General features: G+C 43.8%; 2 pseudogenes; one reads left to right on the forward strand and one right to left on the reverse strand.

Moving 5' to 3' along the window:
• Window positions 1-2,233: 2,233 nt before the first annotated feature.
• On the reverse strand, window positions 2,234-2,900 carry LOC147420804 (uncharacterized; annotated as a pseudogene).
• A 454-nt stretch (window positions 2,901-3,354) lies between these two features.
• LOC147420805 (uncharacterized) lies at window positions 3,355-4,558 on the forward strand (annotated as a pseudogene).
• The last annotated feature ends 5,048 nt before the right edge of the window (window positions 4,559-9,606 follow it).

Consider the following 9,606-nt stretch of genomic DNA (forward strand, 5'->3'; position numbering starts at 1 on the left):
AAGGAACACAATGTGCTATTCAAAAATGAATTCTGATTTGGAGTCTAGGAGAAAAGAAGATTACAATTTGTAGTAGCAAGAAGCTCTCACAGTGAACGTTTTCAAATCTTCCAAGCTAATGATCCCTCCTTAGTCCAAACTAAGGGTTTTGACTTAAAAGTTAAGGGAGATTTCCCATGGCCATTTGGCCACTTACAAGGGTGTAGACTCAAAGAGGGAGAGACTGAGAGGGTATGTCAAATTACATTACAATTACAAATCACCATAGGCTCAATTACACGGCTTTCTTTGAAAAATCGAGTGAGTGTTTATAGGGTTTGGTGTCCATACGCCTGTATCCACCAAACAACACTTTTGAAAGAAAATTGCAAAAATTTGATGTGGATCTGAGTGATTTTAGTGTGTAATTAAGGGATTTCTCACTAGTTATCCTCTCTAATTACTCACTAATTGCATGTGATTTTAATGAAATGCATAGATAAATCAAGCGTTGGTGTTCATTGCTAAAATGTGTGTAATTTTTCATGAATTTGATGCTACACATAACTCTTTTTTGATTGGTTGTGTGTAGGTGAATTGTGGTCAATTAGGATTCCTTTGTGGTCTTGACATTGACTTGATCATGCTAGTTAGAGCCCGTTCACACACGAGCTCTTGACATAGCTTGATTTTAGCCGTTGGTCATGCACTTTCTTGGTGTTTTAACCCTTGCACATCTCCAAACTCGATAAAACTTGCATAGGAGCTATTTTATGGTCTAAATAAACCCTATGAGATGAAAGTTTGAACCCTCTCTGGATAGACTTCTATCTTCAGCGTGCCTAAGATAAAACTCCACCAGATTTTGACATTTTGTAGTTTTCATTTCACAGATTGATTTTCTTACAATTTTTAGGATTTACTCACACCATGGTTCAAGTTTTAGCCAAAATTGACTTTTCCTTGTTACTTTTCTCTGAAGTTGGCATTTTTTCCCAGATTTGGGCTTGACCATGCCTTTTAGTGATCCAAATATTTCCAAATTCAAAGGGAGTAGTGTACTCAAGTTGGTCTACCACCTTGCAAGTTTAGTATGTCATTATCAATTCTAGAAATTCTCCGTCTATATTTAGCGTGCCTAAGATAGACCTGGAATTTGTTTGGTTTTCTTCAATGCACCTTGGATCAGAGATGCAATCTTGATGGTATACTAGCTACCCTGCTCCTATTGACCATGAAAATGAGTGCAGAAAGTGAAAATTTAAACGTTCAATCTCAGATCTCTACTTTCTTACTTAGGTGACACCCCTACCGAACGACCACTAGCTAGTCTCAAGGCTCCTTCACCTAATCCCTCCTTTTAACTAAAGCTCTCAAGGACCTTATTGGGTATCCCTACTCTCAAGTAACTCTCAATCATGATAAAATCACAAAAATGTGTTACTCTAGCTGAAACTAGAGGAAGCGATGGAATTTCAAGTGAATGCTTTAGGTTTTCCCCTAGTCTAGGTTGCCGCGCCTGCGGCAATGACACCAAAATGTGAGCCGGCTGCAAGCCTCACCATATTGATGCTAGCAAAGCGAGAACCACAAACATAAAATGTCAATCCGTGGGATGTAGCTGACCCGACTAGTGCATGGAGTCTATGAGTCTTACCAAACGGCGAGCGAACATTCTCGCGCAAAGAAAAAACCGAGCTACTTTCTCACAAACATTGAGCTTTGTTTTATAAGAAACATCTCATGTGGCATTCTATCAATATTGCAGTCACAAAATATTTTATTTGAGTTTTTTGGGCTTTTTTTTAGTTTTTGGAGGTTTGATGCTGCTACCATGCTGACTCTCTCTCTCTCTCTCTCTCTCTCTCTCTCTCTCTCTCTCTCTCTCTCTCTCTCTCTCTCTCTCTCTCTCTCTCTCTCTCTTAGGTCTATATGTGATTTGAGAAACCTCTCTCTCTATATATAAAAAAATGGAGGTTTGATGCCTCTACCATGCCAACCAATGTTTGAGAAAAGTGTGCCTTAGCTTAGCCTAGAGCTTATTTTATCACTCGTTTCTCTGACAAATGTTTTGGGTAAGCACTAGATGTTGAAAAATCAAAATAGATGGAGAGGGAGAAAATCCACTCGGAGAATTCATAAAAATAGAGTTAAATTGTAAAAAATGTCAATTAGTGGGAAAATTTTCCTAGGTTTGAATCTACCATAAAGGGAAATTTGTATGATTTTCCCTAGGAACATTGATGCCAACTCTCTAGACCAATCGAGTGGATGGTTCTACTTCCATATCAAAATAGTTCTTTGGACCAATCATGACCACCACATCAAAGTCGCAACAAAGTAAGAAATTCCTCATTATTTGCATGAGCCCAGATATGGGTTCTTTATCATCACTGCACAGCTCTGACTTGTCTTCATTCCCATGAAGATATTGCCAGGTGCCCTTCTCCCGCTTCATCAAAATAATGTTAATCTGAGTAGGCCTAACAATGACGTTACATTTCTCAGGTACGATAGCTTTACACAAACACAACACACCCAGATGATAATCACATAGATGATAGTTCTTGCCATCAATATCATGGACCTTCAACTCCAAGGATCTTGCCTTAAAATCCACATCAACATCAATTTTTTCCTTGGAGGCCCCTTGAAGAGAGATATCTAGATCTTTTACTTTTCAACATCCTGATGCCAGCTAAAACTAGGCAATCTTTATAATGTGTTGATGATCATTTGACTTTCTGAGGTATGAAATAATGTGGCCTTCCCTTGACATTGCGCAGACAAGGTTGCTACCATTTCTAATGTCTATATCGCAAAGGCTATAAGACTCTACACATGAGGTCGCGACGACATCCCGTAGCTTGGTCAAGCAGAGCTTTGAGCTCTACCACGTTCTCTGAAATATCAACATCCATCCCAAGCTCCACAAGTCTCTCTCTCTCTCTCTCTCTCTCTCTCTCTCTCTCTCTCTCTCTCTCTCTCTCTCTCTCTCTCTCTCTCTCTCTCTCTCTCTCTCTCTCTCTCTCTCTCTCTATGTTTGTCTCTCTCACTCAGTTTTTTCTATACTCTGTAGGTGACTCGGTGAGTTGAGAAGCGTCTCTCTCTCTCTCTCTCTCTCTCTCTCTCTCTCTCTCTCTCTCTCTCTCTCTCTCTTTTGAACTTGTAATAAGTGGGCGGATTTTATTCACCAAGAAGCAAGTACAGCAGTGTAAGAGTATGGGCATAACTTCAACCGCAGAGGGGAGCAAAGCTAGTTGCTGACACCCTACTGCAGCTTGGGTGGTAGGGGGCCAATATCACGACATCTAGGAGGCTAATGTACTCATCATGGAGGGCGGAGATCAGCATAAGTAGGCGTTATAATATAGGATGGCATCGTTAGCCGCAAGGGCTATTCATTCAAGGAACCGTGGCGGTGTTGATCGCATAGCCGAGATTGACGCTGCATAGGCTAGGAAGGACGGACACACTGGATCTTTTGAGCGCAGAGCCCAAAGATGCGAACAACTGCTTCATGTAGCCGTAGGTGGTGACGCGGTCCCCGCCCTCACCCCCTTGGTGAGGGAGTACAATGACTTCACCCCGTCGCAGCACGTCAATGTGGATGAAGGCACCGACGTGGTTCTTGTAAGGAAGCCTGACACGAAAACAGCTTGCTTCGCACTGTCCTGCATCAGATTGCCGCCTCCTCCTTCTCGGTAAGACTGCCCGCCACCACCATCACCATCACTAGTGCCGCCACCACCCTGGAGCTGCTCCTTTTGCTGCCTTCCATGATAACTCTCTAGTCTTTCTTTGCCCTGGCGGACACTATCTGGCTCACAGCATTGCCAATCTCACTCTCTCTATGACTTACCTCTCTCTTCACCTCTATATCTCTACCAAAACCTTTAAAAAAAAGCTGGTGAAACCAGTCTGCGCCGGCGCGGATTGGTTTCAACAGCTTTTTTTAAAAGGTTTAGGTAGAGAGAGAGAGAGAGAGAGACTTGATCGCATGCGAGTTGTGCAAGGAGTGAAATTGATCGCCTGCGAGCTGTGCGAGGAGTACGCTTGATCGCTTGTGAGGAGTGCGCCCGATTGCGTGCGATCTGTGCGAGGAGTGCGCCTCTCTCTCTCTCCCCCTCCCAAAAACTTTTAAAAAAGGTGTTGAAACCAGTCCGCGCCAGCTCTCTCCCCCTCCCAAAAACTTTTAAAAAAGGTGCTGAAACCAATCCGCGCGCGGACTGGTTTCAGCACCTTTTTTAAAAGTTTTTGGGAGAGAGAGAGAGAGAGACCTGATTGCCTGTGAGCTAGTCGGGGCTTACCTACTGGCACTACTAGGGGGTAACTGCTCGCCTTCCGCTGCCGACACGAAGAATATTCTTGGCTCAATTGGTTCCGAAGCTGATGATGATACGATAGACTTGATGTGGAGCTCATTGCTGTCGGAAAGGAGAGTCGTTGTGGTCAGTACAGGAGGTGGTGGTGGTGCAGGCCGGCCGCAGCAGTTGAGGAGAAAAAGGAGGAGAAAGAGGAAAAGAAGGAGGCCGTGGAGGAGTCCGATGATGATATGGGATTTAGTTTCTTTGACTAAGGTTTTTGGAAAGGGAGACAGTGAACCGATTTCGTAATGCTCTTTCTTTAGATGTAATAGAAGTATATTTTCAGATGGCCAAAGAGAGAGAGAGAGAGAGAGAGAGAGAGAGAGAGAGAGAGTTCTTGGCTCTCAAGTTACCTCCTATGGGATATGTACGCGAGAGAGAGAGAGAGAGAGAGAGAGAGAGAGAGACATGATGAGTGTTGGCATGGTAGGTAGAGGTGTAGCCCATCATAAAGAGGATGCATGCTGGAACCAGTCCGCGCCGGCGCGGACTGGTTCTAACATGTTTCGGAAGGGCAGAGACTACTGAGAGAGCAAGCTAGATGGAGCAAAAACACGTCATACAAATGTAAGAAGTGTCCTACATTTGTTACCTCCAGGCGGCTGCCCCTTGCAAGGACCACGAGGTCATGAGAGACTCCGACTCGCAGTGTTCGAGAAAAACCATTTTTTCAAACATAGCAAATTCCTTTCCTTGTTTATTTCAAGAGGAAATTTTAGAAAATTAGGCTATTTTTTAAAGATTTTTACACTATTCTTGTCTATTATGGGACGGAATTTCTCCTTTTTCCCATGCCCTCAACCGGCATTTTTGAAATTGAAAATGGCACGATATTAAACTGAGACACATTTTTCCGAACTGAGTTGAGAGAGAGAGAGAGAGAGAGAGAGAGAGAGAGAGAGAGAGAGAGAGAGAGAGAGAGAGAGAGAGACTATACCCACGATATGCCATTAGCCTTTTACTCAATGGACGTAGCCCATGATCAGGATGGGAGGATGCATGTTGGAACCAGTGATCCGCGTTGACCGGGTTTTGGCACATTTCACAATGGTGGAGACACGGGAAGGGGGATGGCCACATCCCATGCAACATAGTAGAGGATAACTTGGAAGTAGTAATATCGCATGTCTCTCATTACTTTGCAATCAAGTAGCATGTGATGTCGCATTACTCCACATTCAAGTATTGATCACTAATATTGTTACTCCATTTCGGCTCCATCTAAGTGCTCACTTTCTTTGACCATCTACTCCGAAAGGCATATGGTATATGCTCCTTTTGTGTCCAAAATTTTGGCTTTGGCGTGATGATGACGCTAGTCACCCTTGCTCCATGGAAGCAACTCTCCTTCACAATGCATCATCCTTGTCATACATAGCTCATGCTTGAGCTCCATTTGCCCATCTCTAGCTACCCAATGCATTCTGCTTCCACCCTCGTCACTAGCATTGTATCCTTCGCACAATGATTGATTGCATGAGCAAGAGTATTCTACTAGACACATAGCTATCAGTTCAAGCTTTGGGTAATGATTGACATCTGCATTGGAGTGTTCATTGTGCTCATATTTGTCGCTATGTTGGCTCAACTCCAGAAGAAAATCTAGGAAAATAGAGCAAAACCTATCTCTGTTTATTCTCATTGTAGGAATACCAACCGGAATTCCTCAAAGAGTCCTTGGCCATCCATTCGACGGTGCACCAGTTCATATTGACAATTTTGTATTAAAAAAAGTGGTGGTTCAGGCAAGTCAAACTACTGAAAAGGATGTGGAAGATTGGATACTATAGTAAATCATGCAATTAGTTGGGCTTCAGAGTCTCCTTTCTTTGGTAGCTTGTTAGTAGAAAGGTAACATGACTGTTGGGATGGCTTATCGATGCTATCATAGAAAAATTCAATGAGAAAGCATGAGAGCTCATAGAAGCCTATATGTCGTAGCAAAAAATAACATGCCTATTAGCCTCATAAGAAGGTCCTTCATGTCAACCCCTAAAGACTTTGCACTTCTATAAGGTTCTAACATGCAATGCTTTTTGTTAGTCAGTATGCACATTTTTTTCCCACTTAATGCAAGGAAACAATTTGAAGAGTAGCCAAGCTTCGGTTGATGAGGAGACCTTAGCTATCTATGGTAGCACTATTCCTTTGGGCCAACGCTTAGGGACACATTTTTGCGAGGTCCTCTCACTTTGTCACAAGAGCATGTAAAGCTTTTGGCACATAGAAAATAATATGGGAGAGCATGTTTATGCTATTTATCATGAGGTTTCTTAGTTCTACAAGGTTGTTCTATCTAGTTCTCCAATCACTACTAGCCAAGGGGTGTGTAGCGACGGCCTAAAATCTACGGGCGTCACTTAAGCGATGATGAAGGCGATGCATAAGCAAAGTTGTGCCCTATGCATAAGCGACGGCCGATGCATAAGCATCGCAAATTTTTTTTATAAAAAGTTGGCGTCTTTTATGGGACGACCAAGCCTTGCTTATGCGACGCCATAATTAAGCTTTGCTTATGCGATGGTAAATAATGACGGCCTTTGTGATGTTTGCAGACTGGCTTACGTCCCTTAAGGGACGCTCGGGAATTCTCAGTACCCGCGGGCTCCCAAAATTCGCCAGGCTTTTCAAACGAAGCTCCTTCTGTGTTGCTTGGCCAACACCAGTCACGCAGTTCAGGTATGCTCTCCTCCCTCCCACACCCTCTCCTGGCAATGTTCGTATGTGTGTGTGTGTGTGTGTGTGTGTGTGTGTGTGTGTGTGTGTGTGTGTGTGTGTGAGAGAGAGAGAGAGAGAGAGAGAGAGAGAGAGAGAGAGAGAGAGAAAGAAAGCTTTATTAGCGTCTTCTAGAGGCCGAAGTCGGCATGTGTGTGTGTGTGTGTGAGAGAGAGAGAGAGAGAGAAAGATAGAGAGAGAAATTTTTATTAACATCTTCTAGAGGCCGAAGTCAGTGTGTGTGTGAGCGATAGAGAGAGAGAGAGAGAGAGAGAGAGAGAGAGAGAGAGAGAGAGAGAGAGAGAGAGAGAGAGAGAGAGAGAGAGAGAGAGAGAAAGAAAGAAAGTTTTATTAACGTCTTCTTCTAGAGGCCAAATTCGGCCTATGAGACAGAACCATGTATATATGTGTACCCTATGGTAACCAAAAAGGATAAAAGTGCTGAAAAAACTAAAGTAAAGTGGTACATACTGCTAGGGAAAAGGTGATACAAGGTTACAGTAATCTCCTCAAGGGTAGGGTGAGTACATGTGCATGTAAAATGAGGGGATGGAGCTCTATCTCTAATGGATGTGTAGCTATATACTCAGGAGATACAACCATAATATGCAAACTAACTCCATCTGGTACCAAAATGGGGTGTAGGATATCATGCATAGGTGGGTAGGGTCTGAAGAGTCCCTGTAGTATGGTGGCAGGGTCGAAGTAGACTCGCTGTATTGCTCTCTGTCTAGCCTGCTCATGGTGTGCCCAGATTTGGTCGATCTATCTTTGGTGTGCTCGTCGGGTCCGATATCCCACAATTCTAGGTCGTCTCCTAGCTCTAACCACCTCTGCCTGCTGTAGAGTGACCCTCTCTGTGTGGTAGTGATAGGGGGTGCTGGAGTCGCTCGATGAAAAAATATTGTCTATCTCCACTGGGTGACTATAGCATCAGATCTCTATGTCTCTGAATCTCAAGAAGAAAGCGTCCAAGCTGTCTCTGGTCTCTGGACTCCATGAGCTCTTTGAGTGTAGGTTGTCCTAAAAACAAGGCAGTGTAGTGGCTCTGTATATCATGGTAGGCTCGAGAGCTGCAAACATAATGCTCCTTGCTCTCCACCTCTGCTCTACATATCGTGCATATCTTGTGCTCTCTAGGGATATGAGCTGCTCGCCCTACCTCAATCTCCAGTCTGTGTGAAGAGACTTGAAGCTGTCCAATGGCTACTCTAGCATTGTGGGGCATATAAACATCCATGTATCTAGGACTTTCGATGAAGCCATCCTCTAGAATAGTCATGAACTTATCCTTGTAGTACAACATCTTTGGTGGAAGATGATGTCTAGGTGTGATCCATGTCTCCCTGATATATAGCTGCCAAACATCATGTTTGAGCACCTGATTCCTCTCCTCATGGGAAAGGCAAATGAGTGGTGAGTCGGGGTTGTACTGAAAGGGTGGTAGCTGCTGAATATCCAAACCATGGGTGCTGAACCATTGTGTCGCCTGTGCATACCATGATCCACTCTCTCCAGACTCAGCTAGCTGGCGGGATGCCTCAAGTGCTCCATGTGATGTCTATCTGGGGGAAGTTGTCGCACTCGCTGGATAGAACATACTGTCTAAAAAAGAGCCTCTACTAGCATAGGTGGTGTGGCTAGCTCTGCTCTAATGATGTCATGTGGCAGTGAGGGTTTCTCGTGTATCAAACAGGATAGCATAATAATATGTGGGTGCTCAAACTTGTGTCCAAAGAGAGAGAGAGAGAGAGAGAGAGAGAGAGAGAGAGAGAGAGAGAGAGAGAGAGAGAGAGAGAGAGAGAGAGTGATTGATGGAGACAGAGAGAGAGAGGGGCATTGCATGCTTGGAAGAAGAAAGTGGGGCGTTGTGAGCGCTCTAGGAAAGCATTCGTAGAAGGAAAAGATTTCATAGTGAGTTCATTTAGTTGTTTGTGTAAAAGAACTCGTGAAACCACAATGGTTCGTTGATACTATTGTTTTAGAAGACTCTGCATCTCATGTGCTGTTGGAGATTGCTGAACAAGTTGTAGTTGTTTGCTCCCGAGATGAAGGACAATTTCGGTGCGTGCTTCAAGGTCCTTTTATTACAAGCATCAATGCCTGCTTAGGTGGCAGGTGGCTTTCCTGCAACTGTTACAACAGGGTTTGCCTCTATTTCATCAACTGTTACAACAGGGTTTGCCTCTATTTCATCAACAACTTTCAAATTGCCTGGCTTTTCGAGAACCATTTGGAGTCGTAGACTCCATGGAAGATAGTACATCGTATCCCATGAGATAAGTGGGTGTCTGGGTATCTTGGCTTCATCACAAGACCATTCTCAATAAGTTGGAGAAGATGCTTTCTATAGCATTAGTTACCTGCAAAGGAAATGGGAAATGGAAACGAGAGGCCCCAAATGCAACCGCAACCGGAGGGGCCTGACTATATGTTTGTGTTAGTCTGACATATAGCTGTTTTAAAATGTACAAATACAATGAGTGACCCTGGTCGTAGTGTTAAGCTTACCATCATCAAGACTTTGCTACTACGGAGCACTGGA

The sequence above is a fragment of the Adiantum capillus-veneris genome, chromosome 28 (genome assembly GCF_014529385.1).
Source record: "Adiantum capillus-veneris isolate H3 chromosome 28, ASM1452938v2, whole genome shotgun sequence".
NCBI classification, from domain to species: Eukaryota; Viridiplantae; Streptophyta; class Polypodiopsida; order Polypodiales; family Pteridaceae; genus Adiantum; species Adiantum capillus-veneris.